Raw genomic sequence first — 27,901 nt, forward strand, 5'->3', positions numbered from 1 at the left:
GGCTTCATTTTACAGATGAGAAACTGAGACATGAAAAACTGAGTTAACACGCAGCTAAGAAGCCACGGAACTGTGAGTCAGGCCTCACCGTGGGGTTTGGACAGAAGTCAGTCACTGTCCTCAGAGGCTCTGGAAAGCTACGTGTAAACCTCACCTGAGATGAGCCTCTCTCATATGAGCTGGCTGACCCAGTTTGCTCCTCTAACCTGCTCTCCTTCCTGTGTTTTGCTCTGTTTCCAGGCCCACCTGCTCCCTCATCCACCTTGTCTATCCAGGCTCTCGCCCCCATCTGTTTGTGCAGGACCCCTCTCTTATTTAACGCTGGTTCGAAAGAGTGTGTGGCCCACTCTGGAAATGCACTAGGACATCAAATGCCAGGATTAATTCTACGTGATGAATTCTTCCACTATATTTTAAAAACGGTTTGTCCTTATGAGGGTCTGTTCCAGGATCTGAGTCACTGAGTAAAAAAGCATATTAACCTCTACAAATCTAATAGTCCTAATTTTAAAAAAATGTGTCTTATCAATGAGTGATTGTAACATGTATAGCAATAGAATTTGACATTTAGGTATTTCTATTATTTTTCAAATTTGGCATGCTTGGAATCTTGTACATGGTGGCACGTGATCAATATTTGCTGTATTAAGGAATGAGAACCAGAGGACTGTCACTCTGGTAATTGCAGGCTTTATTGAAAGATTGACATTCTCTTTGTGAGTATGTTACAAACAAAGCCTCCTTTTCAGTCTTAAAATACCCTAAAACTTTAGTCCTTTATTTCCCCATTTCTTACCTCCTTTTAGATTACTGATTACCTCCACTTGCAATGTTGGGAAAGGGTTTTTTCTTTAGAAGTACTTTTAGTGACACCCCCCACCCCCAAACACACACACACACACACACACACACACACACACAGCATGAGAGGATTTGTCACGTTTCGTGCCATGACTGAAATCTAAATACGACTGTTTAGATTCTGAAGCTACCAGGCAAGAACGTGTGTGTCAGTTTGTCTTCTTCTGCAGAGCCCATATCCCACTGTGATTTCTCAGCAAGACATCATAATTATCCATAACTGTAGTGGGCACGGCAGTCAGATAGTGTCTGAACACTAAAGCCGTCCTTCTAAAAGCAAAGTATCAATACAGTGGGGCACAGTACATCACGTCTTTGCAGGCCCAAGTGTGGTTAGAAGGTACCCGACCAGCTCCTTCAACTCCACTCCGAATAAAGTTTCTCAAATGACAATGGGCCAATGCTTTAGAAATAAATTTGTTTTGAATAAAAAGCAATTGAAGATGTAGGACTCCAGGAGCGACCCAAAAAGGAAGGGAAAGGCCTCAAGACGCGTTTCCCTAAATCGGAATGACTGAATTCGTTTCCACCAGCTTGATCCTTACCTGAAGGCGGTGAACTAGAGGGCGTGCAGTCCCCCTCCAACAGCTCATCAATCTCCTGCCACAAAAATGAGTCTGGGCTGCAACCAGATCCTCATCCCGCTTCCCCTCGGCAGAGCACCTGCCAGGCTGCGTTAGGAGTGAGCGATGCCCGCACAGATGGAGGTCCACACCTGGCGCTGGGGGCCTCAGGAGGAGAGGAGGAGCCCTCACAGCACACGCTGCTCTCCTCCCAGAGCCCACCGCTCACACGCCCTCGGGCTGGTCTGTCACATCCTGTTGTCAGCAGCAGAGCAGCAGGCAGATATGTGGTGCTCAGACCACAGAGATGCTGTCATGACGGAGCTGCTCCCGGGTCGTGTTCCTGTGAGAGGGTAACAGTTTCTCAGCAGCTGCAAGCCTGGCCCTGCCGCTGGTTGTTTAGGGGGCTTGCCTCTCCCAGGGGTCTAAACCCCATAAAATCCGTCTCCCTAAAACTTCTCTAAGGTTGCTGTTCACATTGCAAATTCCTTGGGGGTACCTACCTGGACCGTCGGGGTGAATTAAACATCTCGTGTTGTCCACGGAAAACTCTGTGGCCCAATAGCAGTGATCCTTTTTTCTGCCTGGACAGACTGAAGGTCCCTGGGCCTCCCTGTGGGCAGATAGACCTGGGGTCAGCAGCTGTGCGTTCAGATTCCAGCACAGCCACCCGGGCGGGTTTCCTAACCCATCCAAGCCTCGATTTCCTCATAGGAAACGTGGTGATAATAGTACTCACTTCCAGAGGTGGTTTTGAAGCTGAGAAGTGCACATGTACAGCACTTAGCATGGCACCTGGCACACTCCAGGTGTCCTATTTACTGGACTTGTCTATTGTTAAGATCTTTAAAAAGGTGGCCAGTGTGACACATTTGAGACACTGCCCTGAGAACAGTAACAGAGATGGCCATTAGGGAGAGAGGCCTCCCCTCCTCCCGAGTGCACGGGGAATTCTCCTTTCCCTGAACTCTCCAACAGTGTTTAAATTCCCAACCAGGCCCTGGCACTTGGACCTAAACTCCATCGTGGGTGAGCTTCACTTGCCCTGTGAGATAGCTTGCAATCTGCCCTATGACCACTTCTCTTAAACTTTCTCTCCTTTGGTGTGTTCTCCTTTCATAGTTGGCATTAATGGCTTCAAAGAGCCGGAAGGGACTTTGGTGCTCACCTGGGTCATGGGCAGAGTAACAAGGGCAGTGGCAGAGGTGTGGGTGATATCCCTGCGCTCCTGGTCCAGCACTCCTGCTGTCCTCCACTTGGTCCTGGGCATGCGTGTCCTGAAGTGCGGCCGCCCAGGGAGACACTTGCTTGGATGAGCTCCTCCTGCTGATCCAGCAACACAGCCAGCCTCTTGCAGGAAGGAAGAGGGGCAGCAAACGCTGTGCTTAAAGCAGCTGTTTTGGGGTCTGGCCCCTGTTAACTGTGGAGCCCCCTAAGGTTGAACGCAGGTCATCCTGGCACCAACAGTTACTGTCTGGAGAAGTTAATGACATGAGCCTTGTCTGTGGCTTCCTTCAGATCCTGGAAATTTTATAGTCTGTGAATGTGTCCTGGCCCCACGCTCCGTCCTCACCAGGCCCAGACTCCAGCCGCACACCTGTGCTCCAGTCCTTCCCCTCACCCTCCTGGCAAACCAGACCCAGGGACAGTCCAAGAGCCTCCCTCGTCCATGCCTACCCGGGTGACTGGGCACTGCTGGCTTCTCAGCACTTCTGGATGTTCAGAACTGTCATTCTCCCCACTCCACCCAGCCTCCAGTTCAACCCCTCACTCCTCTCCTGAGCCTTCTGTCCACAGCCCTGTCCTCTGGCTCCAGCTCTCCCTGGGAAATTTCAACCTCGGTGTTCCAGGGCTAAATTGCTGGCACCACCAGCAACTCCCCGGGTGTCCCTTCCCACAGGCTATCCATTCTCTCTTCTGAACAGGTCTTGATGGGCTACCTTCTCTATCACGCTGGTTCAGGTCATGGTTACCTTTGGTCTTGGTTCCTACACTAGCCTCCTGGGCACCCTGCCCCCAGCCTCACCCCCTCCTCTAGTTCTCCCTCTTCTCTGAATGGGTTATCTCTGCAAGTCAGACCTCCTTCCCCCATCCATGACCTTCAGGGCTCCCCTAGCCCCCTGGGGGGAATCTACCCCTGGCTTTGGCAATACATCATGACCCCCTGTGATCTGGTCTCTGCCAACCACTCTAGCCTAGGTCTTCCCTTTCTACCCCTCTGACTTCCTGGGTCCCTCCTCCTGCAGGTTCCCTGCCTGGCAGGCCTACCTCCCCCCACCAGCCTCCTTCTTCAACTGGCTGACTCCTCACCATCCTTCCAGACCCAGCTCCTGCATTGCTATCTCTGGGGCCAACCTCAGCCTCTAGGGTTAAGTTCACAGTTCCTAACTGTCCTTCTTTCTAGCCTGGATCTTAAGGCGCTGTTGCTGTCTGTCTACACATGTCTCCCAGACAACTAGAGTGTTGTTCCAAGACAGGGCCATGCCCCTTCACCTTTGGGTCCCCTGAGCCTAACAGATGGGCAGTCAGTGGCTAACTTGCAATGGCGCTCAGGCTAGGATGTGAAGACCCAACGCCCATGCCTCTGGCTTGGGCAGACAGAATGATGTGCCCTGCTCATGTGAAAGGACCCTATCTCCAACTTCATCTCCTACTCCTCTTCAACTCTGGTGACAAGAGCAGGGCTGCAGGGTCATCTAGCTTCAAATACTGACTCAATGACTTACTAGTTTTGGGACTTTGGGCAAGACACTTAAACTCTCTGAGCCTCAGTTATCTCATGTGTAGAGTGGAGTTGATGAGTAAGGCCCTGCACATAGTAGATACTTTAAAGTGGGAGATATTATCCCAGTGGCTTTTTTGGTAAATACTGTAAAATTAAATGCAGTAAGGCTGATGTATTATTGCATTAGCTATAGAAACATACCAGGGGGTGATGGAGTGAGCACCGGGATAGGAACAAAAAGATCCCAGTTTTACCTCTGTCACTGAACCAATGTCCTCCATGGCTTAAAAAAAGGGGGGAAGATTTGATTAAATTGGTAACTAGAGTCACTCCCAGCTCACAGATCAGCTGATTCTAAGATTCTTTGATTCGACAGTTTTATGAATTACCATGTGTAGCCTGAGGCTCTATTGAGGTTTTTAAGGGGACATGCATTCAAGACTTAATTCTATTGAAGGGCAAAAGACCAGCATTGGAAGGCCAAGTCAGGTGGCAAGTCCTTACCTACAAATATTTCCCACCCACACGAGAAGGTGACTTGCCTTCTGAGGGGTTCAGAGGCAGAGATGCTCAAAATGGCCATTTGTGAACCCCAGCAAAGCTCAGCATTCCAGCAGTCCCTGTGAAGGGCTGGCAGGAGCTGATGTCTGCAAAACACAGCCTTCTAGATGACATTTGCAGGGAAATAAAGCCTTCAGACATTACAGCGTTTTCAAATATCATTATTACTGCTCTATAAATATCACACGCCCACAGTGTATCAGGTGCCACATGGGAAATAGCGGATTCGGTTGGAGGTTTTCTTAAAAGACACACAACAGTACTGTATGCCAGTCATCTTAGTTAGTATTTATGTACATGCTGTAGAAGCAAAGATTAGCTGTGTCAATATGTATAGAAAACCCTCACAAAAGAGAGTCTGTGGGATGTGTATTATCTACACTTATGATCAAAAGCATTTGCCTAATTTTTTTACTTCCTTAAGAGCTATTTCACCCATAAATTATAGAAAGGTTGGAGGAGTGAGGAATTATCACAGCAATAATCAGGGGGAAATTATCAGAGATGCCTGGGGTCTCCTACTGGGAGTAGTTCAGAGCTTCTGCAGCTAAAAAGAGCAGTTCCAGACCTGTGAACACCAATTAACCCTTCCATTTGCTTTTAACTAATGGGATTCAAACATAGTTCATTCCTTTTCAATTATCCTCACCAGCATACCAAAAGGGAAATTGCTTGGAGGAAAAAACATTTTTGATGAGAGACATGCAAGAGAAAAAACTACTCTCACTAATATGATTCCAAGTGCAAATTTACACATGAGTACTATGCATATAACCAGTCAGCTGTTTCAGTATCTGGGTATATGGACTGAATTGTTTCCCCTCCTAAATTCATATGTTGAAGCCCTATCCCACACTGTGATGGTATTTGGAGATGGGGCCTTTGCGAGGTATTTAGGTTTAGATGAGGTCATGAGGGTGGATCCCTCATGAAGGGATTCGTGACGTTATAAGAAGAGACACCAGAGAACTTGCTTCCTCTCTCTCTGCCATGTGAGGGCACAATGAGAAAGTGGCTGTCTACAAGTCAGAAAGAGAGGCCTCTCCAGAAACTGACATCCTAGCACAATGATCTCAAACTTATAGCCTCCAAAACTGTGAGAAAATAAGAAGCATCCATAGTTTAAGCCACCCAGTCTACGGTATTTTGTTATGGCAGCCTTAACAGACGAATACAATGTAGTTCTTACACTCTCAGCTTTCATCTTAGACAGTGATGAGATAAAAATTCAGGATTACATTAAGCAAAGAGCCACATTCAGTGACTATGTAGGCAATGAGGTTATTGCCTTTGACAGGCTGGTAGGGGTGGCTACCGCCATCTCCCTATTTTCTTGATAGAGCTGGTTGTTACGGACTGAAAGGATGTGTGACTATCTGTTGGGGACTCAATCCGGAGCTAAAAATATGAAATTGTCCAATTATTTGGAGAACAGAGAAGTACTAAACAGCCTAATGCCAGCAAATGGTTTGAAATTGGGAAGCAATATTGTGGAGCCCCAGTGGGTGGAGGGCAGGGAGAGGGAACAACTTAGTTTATCGTGAATTGCATTTCTCTTTACTGCACAGTTTTATTTTTAATTGCAAAATGTCTGGTTGAGCAGTTATTAAAAGCTATCTGTTGGGGCTTCCCTGGTGGCACAGTGGTTGAGTGTCTGCCTGCTGATGCAGGGGACATGGGTTCGTGCCCCAGTCTGGGAAGATCCCACATGCCGCGGAGCGGCTGGGCCCATGAGCCATGGCCGCTGAGCCTGCGCGCCCGGAGCCTGTGCGCCACAATGGGAGAGGCTGCAACAGTGAGAGGCCCGCGTACCGAGAAAAAAAAAAAAAAAAAAGCTTTCTGTTAAATCACAGTTTTATTAACAGTGATGTGAACTGGATTTTGCTGTAATATATAAGATGCTGAAGTGCTTTTAAATTTTGGAAAAAAAAAACAAAAAAAACTACAGCCCACCCCAAATCTTAATATGACTGTTAGGCAGGAAAAACAGTGACCTAATTGGATTGTCTGAGAACTCACGAGGTACCTTTGTTGAACATGCTGAAGGCTTGGTTGGCTTCAGGAGCCTGGTGTTCTGGTCAATTCAACCCCAAATAGCTACGTGCCCTGGGACAAGTCCCTTCCCCTCTCTGGTCTTAGTTTCCTCATGTGTTCAAAACAAAACACAAGGAAACTGAATCTTTCTGCTCGTACATTCTCCTCAGGAACGCTGTCCACTCAATAGCAGGCAGCTCTGAAAGATGAATCCCCAGATCTGGCAGAAAATGAAGGGTTAGGGAGAGAATTGAAACGTCAAAACCATTTACCCAGGTGTGGAGACCCCTGTTTGTCTCCAGGTCATGGGAGGAAGGGCCCAGGCTGAGCTACTGCAGGGAGCCTGGCACAGAGGTGCCCCCTGGACTGGTCACTTGGGCACTAGATGAGGACTCTGTGCTCCTGGAAGGGCTGGGCAGGTGCCAGGGGAGCCCACGGCACAGCGTGGCTCCTCCCACCCCAGCCTGAGCCACTCACGGCAGCCACTGAGGCCGGCTTGAGAAGTAGCAGGGAAAAGCTGCAGCTGCCCTCCCTCCAGCGGGGCTGGTGAATGTCCGGGTTTGGGCATCTATCCTTTCGCTAGGGCTGCCATGACAAGGTGCCACAGATGGGATGCCTTCAACAACAGAAGTGTATTTCTCACGGTTCTGGAGGCTGGAAGTCTGAGATCAAGGTCGGCAGGGTTGGTTTCTTCTGTCGCCTTCTCCTTCTGTCTTCACATGGTTTGCCCTCTGTCTGTCTGTATCCAAATATCCTCCTCTTATAAGGTAGATTAGGGCTCACCCTAACGACCTCATTTAATGTAACCACTTCTTTAAAGACTTTATCGCCAAATACAGTCATACCCTGAGGTATTGAGGGTTAGGACTTCAACATACAAATTTGTGGGGGGAAACATGATTCAGCCCATGACCAGGCGCTGCTGATACTTTAGTTTGATAGGGACCCTGTATTAGTTTCCCAGGGCTGCCGGAACAAATTACCACAGACTGAGTGGCTTAAGACAACCCAAATTGATTTTCTCTGGAGGCTTGAAGTCTGAAATTAAGGTGTTGGCAGGGCCATACTGTCTCTCCGAAGGCTCTCATAGAGGTTCCTTCTTTGTCTCTTCCAGCTTCTGGTGTTTTCTGCCCATGCTTGGCAGTCCTTGGCTTGTAGACACATCACTCTGATCTCTGTCTCCATGTTCACATGACATTCTCTCTCTGTGTGTCTGTGTCTAAACTTCCCTCTTCTTCTAAGGCTTACCCTAATCTAGTCTGACCACACTTAACTTGATTATACCTGCAAAGATCCTATTTCTAGGGAATTCTCTGGCGGTCCAGTTGTTAGGACTCGGTGCTTCCATTGCCGGGGCTCAGTTTCAATCCCTGATTGGGGAACTAAGATCCCGCAAGCTGCGCGGTGCAGCAAAAAAAAAAAAAGCCCTATTTCCAAATAAGATCACATTCACAGGTCCTGGGAGGTAGGACTTGAACATATCTTTTTTAGAGGACACAGTTCAACCCACAATGGACCCTGTCTCCTTATGCCCCTGCCCTCCTGCCCTCAGAGCTGCTCAGGTACCATTACTTTGTTTGAAGGATCAGGAAGGATACTAAATGCCTCCCCTTGTCCAATGCTTTTTTAAATGCCCAGTATCTTTCTCTTTCTCTGGTACCTTTTCTCTCCCTCTCTTTGTCTCTTTTCTCTTTTCTCCTTCTCCCCCCTCTCTTGTCCTCCCAGGTTTTTGTCTCTCTGCTCTGCCTCTCTCTCCCCTCACTTCCCACTCTCCTCATCCCGGACCCTCTCCCACCCCACCCTCCTTGCTCAAGTATCTGCCCAGAGGACACCATTTTTTCTCACATGTGATGAGCAGGAAGAATATTCTCAGTTGTTATAAAACTCCTAAGTCTCTGCTTTGCTTTAGTGGCCACACGGAGGCTTTCTTTCCCAAACTTGTCATGGATTAGGTCTGCTTTTTCCAAGAATTTTATAATAATTATTTGGCTTTTTCACCCTTCTGAATTCTCTATGGAATTAAGAAAATAAAAATTTAAAAACCCACTGGTTGTTTCTTCCTTCTAAAAGGAAGCCCCAAATGGAGATGGGTCAGTTAATTCAGCAGGAGTCCACTCTGTGCCCAGTGAGGGGCAACCGTTGGTTTCTCGTTAATACATAGGAGCCCATCGTGGGCCCCATGTGGGTTTGCACACGGATACAGGCTCGTGCAATCACATCGTTTCCTAAAGTCTTGTTGCTGGCGCCCTGAAGCTTCTACCAGATTTTTTCTAGGTTGCTCTTGGCTATCTGGTCCGTCTATCCTGGGTCCAAATCTTGGTTCACCACCCTCACTAAGGAATACAGATGCTTAAGTCCTAAGTAAACTATTAGCAAACCAAGAGTATTCAAAGAACAATAGGCCATAACCACATAGGGCTTATTACAGGAATTCAAGGAAGATTCCAAGAAATGAACCATCAATACATGGTTCATGTATTGATCTCAGAAATCAATATTCTGAGTGAAAGAAGTCGGACAAAACATGAGTGCATAGGAAACTCTAGAAGGTGCAAACTACTCAACAGTGACAGAAAACAGACTGGTGGCTGCTTGGAGGAGAGGGTTACCCGGAAGGGGCCAGGAGGAAGCAATTTCAAAGGGGCACGAGGAAACTTTTGGTAGTGATAGATAAATTCACTCTCGTGATGGGAGATGGTTTCACAGAGAGTATGCATATGCCAAAATGTCAAATTGCATACAAAAAGAGATCAATGATTCTACATTTAAGAAATCTTTTAATTCAGCCAAGTGTACAAGGGGTCGAGACATAAAATGGAAAGGCGCATGGCAGATGGGCAGATACAGTGATCACCCTGTCAGTCATTCCCACGCAGGTTTGTTCAAGGACAGTGGATCCTGGAGCCCAAAGTTCCCCTGAGTTCTCACCCTACCTCTGCCTGCGGTCGTAACTTGGCCACTTGTGCTGGGGCTTTGAGCCTGTTTTCTGCAAAATAAGGATAATAACTGTGGAATGAGGATAGTCACAACCAGACTTGGAGTTGTCAGTGTGAGAGGTAATAAGAGTGAGGTGCTTGTGACAAAGTAGAGCCTCCATAGCTGGTAACGGTAAGAAAAGGATTATTCCTCACACTTTCTCCAGGAACCTTCTGTGTGCTCAGTATTACCTGGCAACCTGGATCCTGTGAGGAGAGACATGTTTCCTGCAAGAGTGTATGTGCAGGAAAAAACAAGACATCCGCTGGGCGCAGGGACCAGCCCACCTCAGTCCTCAGCACACTGATTTTTCAGGGTCTCTTTTATTCACTCATGAGTCCAGCCCAAGATCCATCCTCACCAGCTTCCCAGAAATTGTTTTGGGATCCCCCAGGGGAGGGAGGCCTTTTCTCACAAGCAAACAAATTTTAACTGTTTGAAAAGTGTTTCGAACATGCATTTTGAAAGCAGGGTGTAACAATAAACACAGGATAATAAAACATATATTTGAAAGGAAATTCACCTATGCATTTGATAAGGAAGTAAGTTAGTATTAATCCAGAGCAAAGGAGAGCATGACATTGAGGGAGAAAAACATTAAAACATGTTTTGTTAGTTGAGTTTTTAACTTTTAGGATACATGCTAATGTCCTTGTGATTCTGGAGGGCTTGAGGCCCTCATCAACACCACCATCCCTTGTGGAGGTAGAGACCAGCCGTACGGTGCGAGGAGGCGCCCTCAGAGGCTGCACTGGGACAGCGACAGGTGGAGGTATAGTTGCATGGTGGCTGGTGGCCAGTCCTTCCAGCCTCACGCAGTAGCCCATGTGTAGGTAGCTGCATGAAGGAGCAGACCCGGTCTCGCGTCTGGTCAGGTTGCAGAAGGACAAACCCCTCCCCCCAATGAGCTTATATTGAGCGCTCACCTCGTCCTAGGCAATGTTTGAAACACTTTCTATCTTTCATGATTGTCTTGTTGAATCCTCACAACAGTTCTATGAAGGTTAGTACTATTGTTATCCCTATTTTACAGATGAGAAAACTGAGGCATAAAGAGGTTAAGTCACTTGCTCAAAGTCTTGCATGCAGGGTCGGGAAGAGGGGGGGAGTTGAGATGCCAGCAAGAAGAATTAATAGGGGGGTATTCTTGTTAACGGACCAGTCATCTAAAATTTTGATTTTAAAGGTATAGACTCCCTAATCTCTAAAAGGATGCAGGCCTGGGGACACTAAACCGGTGTGGGGGGGGATGCCTATTATCCCCATTTAAATGATGTTCAGGAGAGGAGTAAGGGCAGGGCCAAGCAGGAGACATGGGGTGATTCCTCCGTTTGTCTGCTCACATAACTTCTGAGTTACCTCACACTTGACAGATGAGGAAACTATGAGTCCAGAGGAGCTAAACAGCTTGGCCAGGGCCCCACAATGAGTACAAGCTGGGGCTTGAACTTGGGTCTTCTAGGTGCTAGCTTCGCCTACAGCTAAGAACTGTGAGAGTCTCCTCCTACTCAGGCCCCCAGGACTGAGGCCCCGGGAGGTGAAGGCTCTTGTTGAGGGCCCAGCTGGCCAGAGACAGGGCTCCGTGTCTCTCTGTCTCTCTCATCCTGTCCTTTTGTCTCCTCCGCATGGGCCTGGCTCCCCCAAGGCCAGGCACTGTCACTATGGGTGGAGGGTCTTTTCCACCACGGTCACCCACACCAGGAAGAGAAGTGCAGACCCTTGCAGCTGCCACCCATTTGGGCAAGCAGGGGTCCTCACGTGTCGGCTGGCCCAGCTGAGGCCCCGTTTTCTCTGCTCTGCTTAGCAAGGGCAGGCATAATCCAGGAGAGTGCATGCAGATTTTTCATAACCTTTAATACCTGCACATTGAAAAAAAGAACATCTACACAGAGAAAATTAAATGAATGCTCTGTTCAAAAGACTTCGGTTGGGGAAAGCTCTTGATCAGATCTGGGAATGCAGCCAGGAAAAAATCATTTCCACAGCCTCGCTGGGAATGGCAACAATGACCCAGTTAGAGAAGCCCTTGGGAAGGGCCTGTCCTGACTGTCCCCTCTGGAACCGGCCTTGCCACCCCTTCTCTCCCAGAACCACATCCACACAGTTCTTTAGGACCTTTAATCCTTCTCCCTTAAAAAGGAAGGGGGTTGGGTGGTCCCTCCACTGGGGCCTGGGCTGAACTAACTGTGGCACACCATCAAGGAATACCACTCAGCATAAATAGTAGTGACCCATGAACACATGCAACAACAGTGATGAATCTCAAAAACAATATCCTAAGTGAAAGAAGCCAATCTTGGAAGGATACATGCTGTATGATTCCATTTCTATGATATTCTGGAAAAGGCAAAGCTACAGGGATAGAGAGTTAGAGGGGGACCAGTGTGGCCAGGGCTGGGGGTGGGTAGAGCATGAACTGCAAAGGGTCCCCAGGGAACTTCGGGGGATAACGGAAATGCCCTTTGTTTTGTGGGGTGTGGCTACACTTTGTCAAAACGTCTCAGACTGTGTTAAGTAGGTAAACGGTATTGTATGTGAAATCTCTACACAGCTGATAGATCACTGAAAAGTGAGGGAATGAATGAATGAAGGGCAGCAGCCACTGGCTGTTTCTGGGTCCCAGTCTCTGCCTTCGTGCAGGTGGGAGGGGTGCCTTCAGCATCCCTCTGGGGAGGCGCAGCCCTGTGGGGAGCCCTCACCAGGCCCTGCGCCCACTGGCCCTCGCACACGTGTGAATGAATGAGTCCAGAGACAGTTCCCCCAGGAGGGGCACCTCTGAGCACAGCTCTCGCAGATAAGGCGGGAGGCCGGTCCCTGGCCTCCGCCCAGCAGGCTGCCTGGTAGACGCTGTCCTGGCAGGGTTCCCGAGGACAGTCTGCTTCTCTCACCCACCCTGCACTGAGCCTGTCTTCGGTGCCAGACCCTTCCCTGGAGGGGCTCACACTCTGGTGGGGGGTGGCAGGGCCAGCTGCAGACAATTATGACAGGCAGGTCAGAGGAAATCCCTGGATTGTGGAACCCGAGGAGGGACCGGCCCTGATGGAAGGCCAGAGGGGCGTCCTGGCAGAGGTGGCAGTCAGGCTAAGCTGGGCCAAGGGTGAGGAGGGGGTAGCAGGTGAGAGGCCTGGGGAATGCCCTGAGCCAGGGCAGGCATGAGGCACCTTGGCCTTGGAGAGGAAGGCTGGGGGGTGGCAGCGATCGGTTCTTCCTGGAGAATAAGGAATGAGGCAGCTGGTAAGGGCCCTCCCACGTCTTGATGGCTCGGGAGCCTCTTGGACTTTGGACTCTCCTGAGGCAATGGTGAGGTCCCAGAAGAGCAACGTCATCAGACTTTCATGGCAGAAAAGTCCCTGTGGCGGGGGATTTACATGAGCCACACCAGCAGGTTTAGGGTGTGCGTGGCTCTTACAGGATTCTTACGTGAGTGCCGTCCAAGAAACATCTACAGAGGCACTTTGTGAATTTATGTACAACGGTCATGGCCCCCTTCGGACAACCCTGTGAACCACGAGTGTGTGAACCCCACCTCATGGGTGGGCAGATAATGTAGAGAGTCCCAGTCATCCTGTGGCGGGTCCAGGCTGGAGGCTGGCACGTTCCTCGCCACCCTGCCCGCTGAAGAGGGAGAGGAGAAAATGTCATTCACGCATTTCTGTGTTCAGCAGTTGGGTGCCATCTCCCCTGGGGTGCTACCTGCCCACACCCAAGAGGACTGCCTGGCAGGACTGGAAGGCCTCAGGCCTGAAGAACTGAGCAGTTCTAAGATACATCTGCCCCCCTGAGCCTCTGTCCACATAGTGGAGGCCTGAGCTGGGCTGGACGCCATTCACGACTATGGCCAGCAGGGGGCGCCCCAGGACAGATGACTTTGGACTCGACCGCAAGGATCACACAGGAACGAAGTCCTTCATACACTCAAAACCAGTGTGCCTGCTCTTCCTCTTTTTCTTAAAGCCCAGATGGTCAGATATCTTCAGTAAATCACGTTCAGACAAGCCCTTTTGCACCTGACACACTAGACCAAGCCCAGTCTTTTGGAGTGAGGGATCCTTGAAAAGCCCCCGCCAGGAGAAGCTTTTTCCAAGATAACTAGTTTGCCCTATTTATGGAGGAAGGGGGATAAATAATCTCAGGGTGAGGGCTGGGGGTTGCTGATTGGAAGAGGTTCCCAGGGCATTCACCAGAGCCATTTCTCAGAGCCCACTCAACGCGTTCCCTCATTAGGCCCCTCCCTCCCAGGGGCTCTGCATGCCGGGAGGGGTGTCAGGATCGGGGAGCCCCACTCCCAGGACACCTGCACTGGCAGGTTTGGCCCTGACCGAGCTCAAGGGCTCAGGTCGGTTCACCCTGAAGTCAGTTCCAAGGTTACCTCAGAACCGCCCTGGGAGGGGCACAGGGTGCTGTGAGGCTGCGGGGAGACCTTCTCTGGTTATTTTAAGGTGAAAGCAGGCAGCCTTGCTCAGGAGCGTGCAATGCACTGTGCAGATAAGCGTCATATGAGCAGAGTTCAGCGCTGTAATTAAATACTACATACAACAAAGTTAATCCCACACTTACTTAAAGACATGTGTGAAGGCGATTGTGTAGCGGGATTAATTGGGCAGAAATAGGACATGTGTCACGTAAATGACTATAATTAACATTGCTTTTGCTCAGCAAACCTTTCCACAGCTTCCTGTCCTTTGCCAGTGCTTTCCTGTTTAAGGCAGGGTTGACATCAGTTTCATGTCCATCTTACCCACACTGACAGAGACAGTGATTTTCCTGGAGGAACTTTCCTTCCCCTACTTGCAACCCATGTGATTTTGATAGCGCTTGACCCTACACCTAACTTCAGGGGTGAGCCTGTGACCCACACATGCCCCAGTAGAACACTGCCCACACCTGTGCCCCAGTGACTAGTTTAGGAATGGGCGTGTGACCCAGTCACAGTCAATGGACTCTTAGATCTGCAGGGAAGGAAAAAATCTCTTTCTGCGGGCCCTGATGCAGGGAAAGTGAGGCCATCCCAAATTTATACTGGTTGATGAAAATAAAGCAGAGAGACCAGGTCCTATTGGCATCATTTGATCTCCTAGATTCAGCCAGGCCTGAAGCTACTGCTGAACCTTTTAGTTATGTGAGCCAATAAATTCATTTTTTTGCTCAAGTCAATTTCAGTTAGCTTTAGGTCACTTGCAATTAAAAATCTCCTCTCTGCTACACGTTAGGGAAGGTTAAGGCCAAAGGAAGATAGATGGGGAATGGGAAGGAACCTGAAGTTGGACAGGTGCTAGGGAGAGAAAATTGGACAGATCCAGGAAGAACTTAACAGGCATCAACTATAGGACTCCCTGAGTGACTGGATTTGCTAGGAGAGGGAGAGAGGAGTAAGGATGAGCCAGGGGGCCAGGGTCATGCTGTTCACAGAGCCAGAGAGTACGAGGAAGAAGAGAGGGTACACGGACAGACACCAGCTTCCACTGTGCAAATGATCCGTTTGGGTGCCCGTGGCATCCGGGCACTTATCCAACGGGCTGCTGGCTGTGTGGGTCTGAGCAGGCACCTCGATGATCAGCAGAGGGAGAGTCTGGGAGCCTTGAGAGTGGAGTCATTGCCCAGCGAGGGGGAGAGGAGGACAAAGGAGCTGGGCCGGGTGCCGAGGGGCACCCGCATAAAGGGAGGATGGAACGCTGGAAACAGAGAAGGAAAGGGTTAGGAGATGACAACTCTGGAGAGCCCCACCAGAGTCATTGCCAGTCCCCTCATTAACCTGGCTGCCACCAGCCTGTCTAAGGGCAGGACCATGTCTGATTCAGTCCCCAGTGTGCCCTCAGCACCAGCCTATGCCTGGCATGTGATGGTAGCTCAGTATCCCCATCACATTTGCTGGATGAATGAGTGAATGGAAAAGAAAACAGCAGAAGGGCTGATGGACTACAGAGAGGAATTTGGTCCAACTTCTTACCAAAAAAAAATCAGATCGGAACATTAGGACACCAGGTTGTCTCGTTCCTTGGGGTGGGCACTTTGTCTGGCACCTCTGAGAAGGCCTCTAATTTCGGGGCCAGAGTCCTCCCCCACTCCCCTTCTCTCCCTTATGCCGTCTCAAGTCCCAGCCAGGAAGGAGCTGGCAGGGAAACAGGCCACTGGCTTTCCTTTTCCTTTTCAAGAACCTGGTCTTCCCTTACCATAGGTGCCTCTCGGCGCCTGGCACTGGCTCCCCGTTCTCCTCTCCCCCTCCCTGGGTAACAGCTCCACTCTCAAGGCTCCCAGACTCTCCCTCTGCTGATCATCGAGGTGCCTGCTCAGACCCACACAGCCAGCAGCCCGTTGGATAAGTGCCCGGATGCCCCAGGCACCCAAATGGATCATTTGCACAGTGGAAGCTGGTGTCTGTCTGTGTACCCTCTCCCTCCTCGTACTCTCTGGCTCAGTGAACAGCATGACCCTGGCCCCCTGGCTCATCCTCACTCATCTCTCTTTGTCCCCCGCCCCAATCCACTTTCTCATCCAGTGCCTTTGATGCCACCTGCTAAGTTCTCAGATCTGCTCACTTCACTTTTCCTCAGTCCCTTCCAACTTCAGGCCCTTGAATCTGGCTCATCCTTTACCCAACTTCCTCTGGCTGCCAAGCTCCTCTGTTGGAACTGCGGGTGGGAGCGGGAACCAGCCTTGCCCCTGTGCCTGGAACCCCTGGACCGCAGGGAGCTGACAAAACGGAACTCCCAGTGGGCGTGGTGTCTTCTAATTTGCATGTCCCTAATGACCTTAATGATCTTAAGCATCCTTGCATGTACAGTACTCATTTGCCCTTCTTATATCTTCAGTGAAGTCTCTGTTCAAATCTTTCCTCAGTTTTTAAAATTGAGTTTTTATCATCTTATTGAGCAAGAGCTCTTTATATATTCTAGATACAAGCCCTTTGTCAGATATATGTTGTTTTTGTTTACAGTTTTTTGGAGATACAATTTACATAACATAAAGTTCACCCTTTTAAAATGTATAATTCAGCAGCTTTTAGTATATTCACAAAGTTATGCACTGATCACTATGTCAGATATATGTTTGCAAATATTTTCTCTCAGTCTGTGGTTTGCTTTTTCATTTTCTTAACATATCCTTCTGAAGAACAAACCTTTATCATTTTGATGAAGTCCAACTTACAGATTTATTTCCTCTGTAATTTGTAGTTTTTGTGTTGTATTTAAGAAATCTTTGTGAAACCCAAGGTCATGAAGATTTTCTACGTTTTCTTCTAGAAGTTTTATAGTTTTGGCTCTCATATTTAGGTCTATGATCTTCTTCAGGTTAATTTTTGTATATGGTGTGTGATAAGAGCCAAAATTTATTTTTTGGTCTTTTTGATCATACAATTGTTCCAGAACTGTTTGTGGAAAAGAGCATCCTTTCACCTTTGTTGAAAATCAAGTGACCATATATGTATGGATCTTTTTCTGAACTTTCTAGTCTGTCTCATTGATTTATTTGTATATTTTTATACCAGTACCACACTATCTTGATTACTGTAGCCTTATAAGTCTTGAAACCACGTAGTGTATGTCCTCCAAGTTTATCCTTCTTTTTCAAAGTTGTTTTGGTTATTCTAGGTCTTTTGTATTTACATATAACTTTTGGACTCAGCTTGTTAATTTCCACACACTTGCAAAAAAAAAAAAAAGCCTGCTGGGTTTGACTGGGATTGCATTGACTCTATAGATCAGTTTGGGAAGAACTGACATCTTAACAACATAGAGGCTTATGATTCATTAACATGGTCTATTTCTCATCTTATTTAGGTCTTAATTTCTCTGAGCAATGTTTTGTAATTTTCAATGTTTAGGTCTTGAATATCTTTTTAACACATTTATCCTTAAGTATTTTATATTTTTGATGCTATAGTATGATATTACTTTTAAAATATCAATTTCCAATATTTTATTTCTAGTATATAGAAATACAGTTGATTCTTGTATATTGGCCTTGTATCCTGCAAACTTGTTAAACTCTCTTATTATTTCTGGTAGCTTTTTTGTAGGAGGTATAAGATTTTCTACATAAATAATCGTGTCATCTGTGAATAAAGAAGTTTTACTTCTTCCTTTCCAATCTGAAAGAATTTTATTGCTTTTTCTTGCCTTATTGCACTGGCTAGAGCCTCCAGCATTATAGAAGTGAATAGAAGTTTTAGGACATCCTTACCTTGTTCCTGATCTTAGAAGGCATTCAGCTTTCTCCTAGAAAGCATTTGGTCTTTTGTAGATGTCTTTTATCAGGTTGAGAAAATTCCCTTCTATCCTTAGTTTGCTGAGAGCAATTTTTGTCAAGAATGGAGACTAGATTTTGTCAAAACTCTTTCTTTTATTAAAATGATCATATGTTTTTCTTTTTTACTCTGTTAATATGATGAATTACATTGATTACAGTTTTTGAATATTAAACTAATCTTACATTCTCAGGATAAACTCCACTTAGTCATGATATGTTGTCCTTTTTATATATTGTTGGGTTCCATTTGGTAAAATTTTGCTAAGAATTTTACACCTATGACTGGTAGGAACACAAATGATTCCCTATGTTGTGTGAGCTCTGGATGCTGTGTCCCCTGCTCCTTTGGGGCAGCTCTTCCCCAGACTCACATAGTCTCCTCACACACATGCCCTGATCAGTTCTCAGCTGAAGGCATGAGCGAGGCAGATCTGCAGAGCTTTCTCTCTGGGCGGCCCCCTCTCCTCTGACTCTGCCCTGAGAACTCTGGTTGTCTCAGCTCCATAGACTTTTGTTCTGTCTCTTTAGCTCAGGGGGACCAGGTGCCACCTGGGTTCCTCTTCCTGCACCGAAGCCAGAAAACTCTCCAGACAGGAAGCTGGGACAGTCAAAGACTCACTCCTAGAGGTATCTCCTCTCTCAGGGTGACTGTCCTGCACTGCCTCTTGTTCAATGTCTGGAATCCATTGTTTCATATATTTTGTATAGTGTTTTAGCTCCCTTGGGTGGGAGGGTGTCTAGTTCCTGATACTCCAGCTTGGATGGAAGTGAAGTTCCAGTCTTTTTTTATGTGAGAAATTTTGTCAGTTTTTAGGAAGTCAGCATCATCTCTTTTTCTCACTCAATATTTTAACATCAGCATTTTCATGGGACTTTAAACATTCCATAGATGTCACTGTGAGAGATGCAAAATATTCTGTCAAGAGTGTGGCCAAGTTTCGTTGACCCTGCCTGTGAGTCTGGACAAGGCCCATCCCAGCCAAGTAAAAGGAGGTGCAGCTTTTCCCACACCAGGGGCTCCACCTTCCCTCCCAGACTTTTCTCATCGCTCTGATGCACTTCCTCAATGGAAGACATTCTGTACCACAAACTTCAATGAGGTAGTGATTAAGGAGTGCAGAAGAAGCATTTTTCAAATTAAACCTATTTTTTTCTTGAATGGAGCAGGTGTCTGTAAGTCACAGTTACAGGAATGAAAAGGATCACATTATTCACAAATTTCCTGTAATTAAACTCATCCACTTTCTGAATGAAACCCTGTGCCCCAAATAATAACTATAGCTCTCATTTGGGGAGTTCTGTCCATGCACCAGGCACATTCCTGGGCACCAGAGCCAGGCAGTGGTTTGCTCCAAATACTGGTGAACACCAAGAAGGCCTCGGCCTGGGAGCCTAGAGCAGGCCAAGGTCTGTTGTTAGCTGAACTTTTGCTCTGACCAATCTTTCTCCCCTCTGTGCTGGTAGAGACCTGGGGTAGCAGATAAAGGGAACCTGTTAGGAGGTGATTGATAAGATAAACTCAGCAACAATGTAATACTAATTACCACGATTTATTAAGACTCACCGCTAGGGGCTTCCCTGGTGGCGCAGTGGTTGAGAGTCCGCCTGCCGATGCAGGGGACACGGGTTCGTGCCCCGGTCTGGGAAGATCCCACATGCCGCAGAGAGGCTGGGCCCGTGAGCCATGGCCGCTGAGCCTGCATGTCCGGAGCCTGTGCTCCGTGGCAGGAGAGGCCATAACAGTGAGAGGCCCGCGTACCGCAAAAAAAAAAAAAAAAAAAAAAAAAAAAGACTCAGTGCTAAATACTTAACTCTTCCCCCAAACCCTGTGAGCACTAGATTGGGAAATTACAGCTCAGAGCAGTGAATTAACTTGCTCAAGGTCACACAGCAAGTTGGTAGTATTGCTGGGATTCTAACCTGGACACTCTAACGACAAAAACCTTCCTGTTAACTGCTATGATTTGTTTAGCTAACAGAAGCCCCCCCCCCCCACCCTGCCAATACCTATCCACCCTTCTCTCCACAAAAATCCAGGGGAGCTTGGGTGGCTGGGGTAGCCTGAGAATTGCTGAGCCCCTAAGAAAATGCAGTCCTGGGAACTGACTGCAAGGGACCTGAGGACTCCTAAAGCCAAGAGCCACACAGAGGCCATGCTTGCATCCTGGAGGGAGCCGACTGGGCCCTCTGCCCAGCGCAGGTGTCTCCTGCCCCCATGCCCACACCCTGCCCCCAAGTCCCAGAACTCTTCCCCTGCCCTGAGGCCTGAAAGAACCAGAAAATTCTTTTTTTTTTTGTAAGTCTTCTTCCAATTTAATCTAATACTTTGCAGTTGTTACATAATCTAATCCATTTTTACCATAGGCATAAGAGTGTGTAAGTCCCTGATTAAAAAAAAAAAGAGGGAGGGGTATTTTTGGTTTCTGGGGTTGCCTTCCCAGGATGCTGTTTAGGGTTTTGTTCTATCTTTTAACAAGCAAAAAGATGTGATGCACTGTTAGAGTTTTTTTTACTATTATCACATATTTTTGTTCTCAAATTATTTATTGAGGTATAGTTGTTTTATAATATTATATTAGTTTCAGGTGTACAACATAGTGATTCAAAATTTTTATAGGTTATACTCTATTTATAGTTATTATAAAACAATGGCTATATTCCCTGTGTTGTACAATATATCCTTGTAGCTTATTTATTTTATACATAGTAGCTTGTACCTCTTAATCCCCTACCCCTATCTTGCCCCTCCCCCCAGAAAATTCTTTAGTGAAGTCTGCCATTGTCTTGCCAACCAACACTCCCATTGTGGTGCATTACAGTATTCTCTTTTGGACTTTTCTGGGTGTTATTCTTCCAATTTTACTGATGAAGAAACCAAGGCTAGGGGGTGGGGGATGATATGTCCAAAGAAAGCAAAAGAACTAAGATTTGAACTGGGGTGTGCTGCAGATCCTGCCATACTCTGCTAAAATATGAACCACTGGTGGTGAAATTCTTCCTCATTTATCACGAGCCTTCATATCCTTTTGTGAATCTACAAGTACTTATGTAGCAAGTGGAAAACAGGAGGCGCTCTGTCCCTCCCAGGGGGCGTGTGGTGGATTAGACAGATAACAGATATTACACTCCTGATCCGAGGCAACCCTGACCACACAAATGGATTCTGAAGCTTCCTCTAAACCATTCTGTGGATTAATTATGGCATGACCCCTCAGGGTCTTGGTTAAGGACAACAAAAGCAGACTTAAGCAACTTGAGCAGAAAAGAGGCTTGTTGAAAGGATATTGCTTTGAGCCAAGGGGGCCAGGCCACAGAGGACCCAGCCACGACCGTGCCTGGCATCAGTGTGCTTAGGGTATCCCTGCAGCATGACTGGGGATCCCGTGGAAGACGTGCCTCCATTGGCAGGAATTTGCCGTCACCACCATCACAAACAGCGGCATCAGCTAACCTCCACTGAGCCCTCACCAGGTGCGGGCATGTGCCAAATTCTTTACCTGTACTTACTCATTTTACAGACGAGGAAGCCGAGGCACAGAAAGGAGAAGCAGGTTGCCCAAGATTAACAGCCAGTAAATGGAAGAGCCAGGATTCCACCATGCTGGCAATTTCCAGACCCCACACTCTTGGCCACCATGGTTTGCTTTCTTGCTACCATCCTTGTTGGTTCCTTCTGCTTTGTGTCACTCCTTCAGGATCCAAGGTCCCAGCATAGTTCTGAGCTAAGCCCATGGCCCAGCTTTCAGGGAGAGGAGAGGAGACGGTCTCTCTGCTTCAATTTCCAAAGTGAAAGGTATGGCCCTGCATCTCAACTGTCTTGAGATTCCCCCACATCGGGGTTCAGATGCCGGCTGACCCTCAAATGCCAATGACCCCTACAGGCCTGAGATAGCTCCTAATAAGGACTGTCTGCCATGTCGGGTCCTCAAAACCTTCGGACCCCTAGCTGGGGGTTGAGTTACACAGACTTTGGGCTCCTTAGCAAATAGGGTCTTCCCAGGTTTCAGGGAAGAATGGGCAACTTGCAGCCTGAGCTAGTGGTCCTTCATGGGGACCTCTGGGCTGGGGTTCCCCAGATGCTCGCGGGCCTTTTTCCACACAGGATGGGAAGCCATGCTTCCCAGGACGGTGTCGTCATCCCTCACTCAATTTTCCCGAGAGATGCGGCGGCTGCCTGCCCATCCCTGGAGGCACATCTCAAGGAGAGCAGGGCTGCTATCTTTGGCATTTTTCAATGTCAGCAGCAGAGAAGCAAAATCAGCCCAAAAGGGCTGTTTAATTGCAGTATAAAAAATCATGCTTTTCCAAGGGAAAAAAGGAGAGTTCTCCACCCCCTCAGTTTCCAGTGCAATACTGTATCTGCTGATTCAGTCTCATTCAAATCCAAACAAGCACGCTCATCACTGCGAAAAGTGCCATTCAAGTGCACGCTCTCCGCAGGCCTGTATTTCGCCTCGAATGTTCCCAAGCCCAACTAAGCCCGGTGCAAACTACTGAACCCCAGCAGAGGGGGTGTGGAGGGGAGATGCTACAATGCCTCCTGAAACACACTGAGGCAGAAGCAAGTCACCAGGAGCCTTGGACTGAGTCTAAGGGTCTGGCTCAAATGCCAGCTAAGACCCAGGGCATGTCCTTTCCCCCCTCTGGGGCTTAGTCCCCTTTCTGTAAAATCAGAAGATCGGGCTGGAGCAGGGGTGACAAGTACGTGAGCCTTGCACCCCCATTCTTCCTTCCCTTGCCCATGCTGACAGCTCTAATTACCCAAGGCTCTATTTACTGAGCCCACATTTGGTCTCAGAATCCTTCTCAAAACAACACTTCAGGCAGCTGGCACTGAGATGAAGTGTGATGCCACCCCTGGGCTAGAAGAGTCTCCTGGGTCCCTTCCAGGTCACACACTTCAACTCTGAGAGTAGTATCAGCAACCGACAGGCCCTTGCTGTGTTCTTCCTGTGGGCCAGACAGTGTTCTGAGCGCTTGGCCCATGGGAGTACTTATTTGGCCCACTCAACAAACTGGTGCGTGTTCCAATGGCCTCATCTTATGGAGGAGCCAGGCTGGATAGATAACTTGCCCAAGGTTACACAGCCGTAAGTAGAGAAGTCGGGATTCAGACTCAGGCCGCCAGGTTCTAGACTCAGAGCTCTTAACCCCTCACTGCAGTGTAGGTTCGTCAAAAAAGGGCCAGCCTCTGGAGAGAAAGGAGGGCCACACCTGGGTCATCTTCACGTCCCTAGCACTCTGCACTCAATATGTGTTTGTAGACGAAGCGACTGAACGGATGAATAAATTGAAAACGAGAAAAATGCTGGGAACTACAAATAATAATGATAATAATGCCATTTATTAAGCACCTACTGTGTGCTGAACTTCATCCCCCTCCTGCCACTTGGGAGGAGCTCAGTAAATACTGGTTGAAAATGGGCACAGTAATACATGTCTCATCCAGTACTTTATCCTTCTCAGGTAAGACCCCCACGGCCTCATTGCACGAAGGCGAGAATGTTCCCTAGTTTCCTCTGTTAGTAATGGGCAGAGCTGGGCTCTGTGTCCAAGTCTAACTCTAAATCCTGTCCCTTCTGGACTCTGCCTATGTGCTCTGGGAGGACCAGGGAGAGGGCAGCTGAGAACTTGGAGAGGGTGTGTCCCCATCAACCCTGCCCAGGGAACCCCCTCAAGCTGCTGAGACAGTGGAGGTTAGGAGGCCAGCCCGGGGCAGCCTCCGTGTTTCTGCCGTCCACGTCCTGGGCTTGCTCTGCCTGGCAGCTCAATGACAGGAGGCAGGGGCCTGGGGGGAAGCACACAGAGTGTAACGGTGCCCTTGGCATCCCCCGACCTCTGCTCTTGCCCTATCAACACTGGCCGGTCTCCAGGGAAGAAACAGCCTGACCTCGCTCAGGCAGAGGCTCTCCAGTCCTTTTGACTGTGACCCACAGAAAGAAATTGGTTTTACACACACACTTTAAAACAAGTCCTACAAGACAATATTTACCCTTTCTGATTGTGAGTATTGTGATAACTTTCTGTTCTATCAAAAGAAAACGCTAGTGGTGACGCACTGAGTTGATTCCACGGCCTGTGAGTGGGTTGTATGACTTGAAAAGCCCCACTCTGAGGTAACACATTGATAACAACTAATGTTAATGGAATGCTCACTACCAACTCTGCAGCTAGGAGCCGATCTCACTCACACAGCTAGGAGCAGATAGGTAGATCATCACTATCCCTGTTTTTCAGATGAGGGAACTGGGACCCAAGGCTGGGGTAACTCAGCACTGTATCCCTGATGTGTTGGTAAACCAGAGCTGCAGAACAAGCAACCTCAAAACCGCAGTGGTGCCAGACAATAGGCATTTATTTCTCCCTCACTCACACGTTTGTGGGTTGGCTAGAGCGGCTCTGCCCCATAGCTCTCACTCCATCCTCATCCCAGGCCAGCAGCCCAGCTGGGACACATTCTTTTCCTAGCAGTGGCGGGGACACGCAAACCCCACCCACGCACCCCCCCGCTCCCCGCCGAGCACATTTCAAGCCCCTTTTTGCACCACACCTGCCAACTCCCAAGCCACGGCGATGCGCTGTTGCCCTTTGAATTAAGGCTTTGGGCTTTTCAGAAGAAGAGAAAAGACACAGACCTATGTAATCAGCACAGCCGCCCTGCACGTTCTGCGTGCAGACTGCTTTTTGGGTTTAGAGTCAGACGAAAACGTCATTTAAATATCATCCCTTCACATACTCCATGGTAAGACTTATAATTCTTTGTTTCTGTGCTACCAGTGAATTAGTTCCTTTAAGAAGACAGGAAGGAAAGAAGGGAGGAAGGAGAGAAGGAAACAAGGCAGGCAGAGAGAGAACCCCAAGTGTGGACACGTGGGCAAACGGGCTCACATCTCTGAAATTTCTTCACCTTGAAAATGACGACACAGACGAATGCATTCCAACATGCTGTTGAGTAACAAACCCAGGTTATGGCACAGCATGTAGTGTTTCATTTCGCAGCTTTGTATTCATATTTAATATATATGCATGTGCATATGTATTTAGGTGCACAGATGTCTGAAGAAGGTTCACCTAAATCTTGCAGTGGTAGGATTTGGAGTGATTTTTAATTTTTTCTGTTTACTCTGTGTTCTGAGTGAATGTTTTTACCAGGAGAATGTATTGCGTAGAGCATCAGAGAAAGCAACAAGGGCAATCCCATTTGCTCAACAAAACCAGAGGCACCAGTGCCTGTGTGCTGGCCCAGTGCACTCAGATAGAGGCAGCGGCCGCCCCCTAGCTGGCCCTCTTCTGGAGCCCAGCCCTGCTTATGGCCCAAACGGGTTCCAGCCCCCACACACTCCCTCCTCATTCGGCTGTATCCTTGTTCTTCGTGCTCACCACCCTGGACACTCTGGACATCTTATCTTTCACGTTCCATTTCCCTTCCCTGTTCCCGTGACCCTAACAACGTGGAGTTAATCTTCACTAACACTCTATGAGGTTGGAATGCATTCGTGCATTCATTCATTCGTCTTCCACACAGGCACTCATCTTTCCATCCCTTCATCAAACATTCACTGGTGCCTGCCCTGTACCAAGCTCCGTGCTGGCTGCCAGGGACCCAGACATAAATCAGATGCCAGCCCTCAAAATATCCCAGTCTAGCACGTGACACGTACTGGCTAACAGTAGCCTTTACAATATGCTACAGGAGCACAGAGGAAGACTTTGAGTCTCCTGGCCAAACCCTCCAGTTTACAAATAGAGAAATATTATCCCTCCAATATACAGAGAAGCACAATAAAGGCCCCAATGTCAGAGCTGGAAGGCCCTTAGAAGCAGCTATCAGGAACTGTAAATACGTGGCGTATGTAGCATCACCAATCAGATTGACCATGGCAAACGTTACTGATCAGACGGGCATCTTTCCCCGTGAATCTGGGGCACCTTTGAGTCAGCGTCTGCACTCGTTGCTGGGCAGCCCTACCCGGGAACTAGAGCTGGCGTGTGTGTTACCAAGTCCAACCCGGGTGGGGAATGGAGACTCAGAGAAGCTCAGGGGCGCTGAAGGTCACTCAGCAAGTTAATCTCTGGACCCCTTGCGTTTAGACACAGAGGGAACTGCCCACAGAGAGCTTGTGTCAGAGTTTACTGTGCGCTGCTCCCCCTGCAGCCCTGCACCGCCGGCGTCGACTCTCGGCTTCCTCTGTTTTCTGCCCCGTGCCAGGCAGGGAGGAGGGATGATGCTCAGCTGAAAAAAACTAGGAGGTGTTGTGGCAGGCGGCCTTTTAGCGGGCCTGTAAACTGCCAAGTGGATTAGGAGGGATAGATAAGCCGGAAGGCTCCAGGCCCACACACGGTAACGGGCGCAGCTTGCCCGGATTTCATTTCTGATCACACCGGAACGGAGCAAGAATTGCGGACAAAGTGCATGAACCTAAGCAGCCGTGCCTGATAATTTACCCTCCTCACTGTCATTTTTAATGCGCCATGTCTGCCTCCTCCAACCTGGGAAACGCTAAATCCGGCCGCTCGAAGAACCACTTCGCACTACAATATGCCAAGAGTTTTCCTCAAGACTTGGCTTGGTTCCCATGGGAGCTTCCGCACCGCACCCCACACACACCGTGGCCCTGCTCTGGGGACTGAACAAGAGAACGAGTCTGGCAGAGGGGGCTCTTGACACGCGGTCTGTGTTAGGCACAGGCCCGCAAGCCCATACCCACACCCTCCTCTCCAAAGCCCCATCACACGTTAGGCATTAGAACAAGTTGGGAGCACAGGCTCTGGGGTCACGTGGACTTGGATTTCAGTCCTAACCCCAACACCTATGAATGATGGGACTTCGGATAAGGCACTTAATACCGCAGCCTCAGTGCCCACATTTGCAAATGGACTAATGAGATCTACTATGTGGGGTGGTGTGGGCCGGCCATGCTGAGAATATGTGTCTGACACTTTGCACAGTTCATGGTACCCAGTTAATACTTTGAGTATGAGAGTTAACATCACGGTTATTGTCCAGACAGGATGCTGGACCTTCCCCCCCACCCTGGGGCCCATCTGAGATGCCCTACAAGCCAAGGTTCACAGAGTCCCCCTGCCAGACACAGAGGATGGACTCTGTATGTACTGGATGGATGGATAGATAGATGGATGGAGGGGTGGATGGAGAGGTATGTGGATAGGTGGATGGATGGACAGGTGAATAGCTAGATGGAAGGATGTCCGAATAGGTTCTGTTTCTGGCACAGAGACCATCAAAGCAGGGATTTGAGAAGGCCCAAGTTTGGCCTTCTTGATGGCTATCTCAAAGTTAACATGTCCTGCTCCCCTCAGTAACCCATCACTCACCCACCATTAGAGAATTTCCCTAAACTCTTCCCAAACCTACCCAGATCCTCAGCAGAACTACAGAGACTCCACCCTGCCCCTGCCTTGTTCTGCCTCATTCGGTCCAAAATCCTTAACTTAGCACTTGAGACCACTGTGGCCAGGCCAGTCCATCCAGCCCCTGAGCTAGGCACAGCAAGGTGCGCCATGGAGGGAGGGCTGGCTCTGGGAGGTGTCAGGAGCTCTGCTCTGGGCTCAGCAGTTAGAACTGAAGCATCTGGGGAGGATGCCCAGCAGGCAAGTGTGACTGGGATGAGGTTCTGGGCCTCTTCGAATCAGCCCAGCTGGGCCCATGGGCATCATTCCTTCCCAGCTTTAATCAAAGGCTTGCTGGGCAGCCTACTGTCTCACTCAGACGCCCAAGGCGGCACAGGGCGGAGCCTTCTTTGTATCTCCTGCGGTCACTTGACACACAGTAAATTGCTTTTCATGAACTCAGGCAGGATGCAATCCAAAGGGAGCCACTGCCTCACGATGAGTGACATTCGTAAGGTGCAATCTTCATTCCACGCAGGCAGGGTTAGGGCTGCCTGGCATGGAGAACCCGCAGCAGTGGGGG

General features: G+C 48.6%; 1 pseudogene; it reads left to right on the forward strand.

The window, feature by feature from the left end:
• The window catches only part of LOC111175477 (solute carrier family 25 member 3 pseudogene), a 93,588-nt pseudogene that overhangs the window by 15,832 nt on the left and 49,855 nt on the right, over positions 1–27,901 (forward strand).

The sequence above is a fragment of the Delphinapterus leucas genome, chromosome 1, assembly GCF_059928025.1.
Source record: "Delphinapterus leucas isolate spDelLeu-1000000601 "Yukka" chromosome 1, BTC_Dleu_Yukka2, whole genome shotgun sequence".
In the NCBI taxonomy this organism is placed as follows: domain Eukaryota; kingdom Metazoa; phylum Chordata; class Mammalia; order Artiodactyla; family Monodontidae; genus Delphinapterus; species Delphinapterus leucas.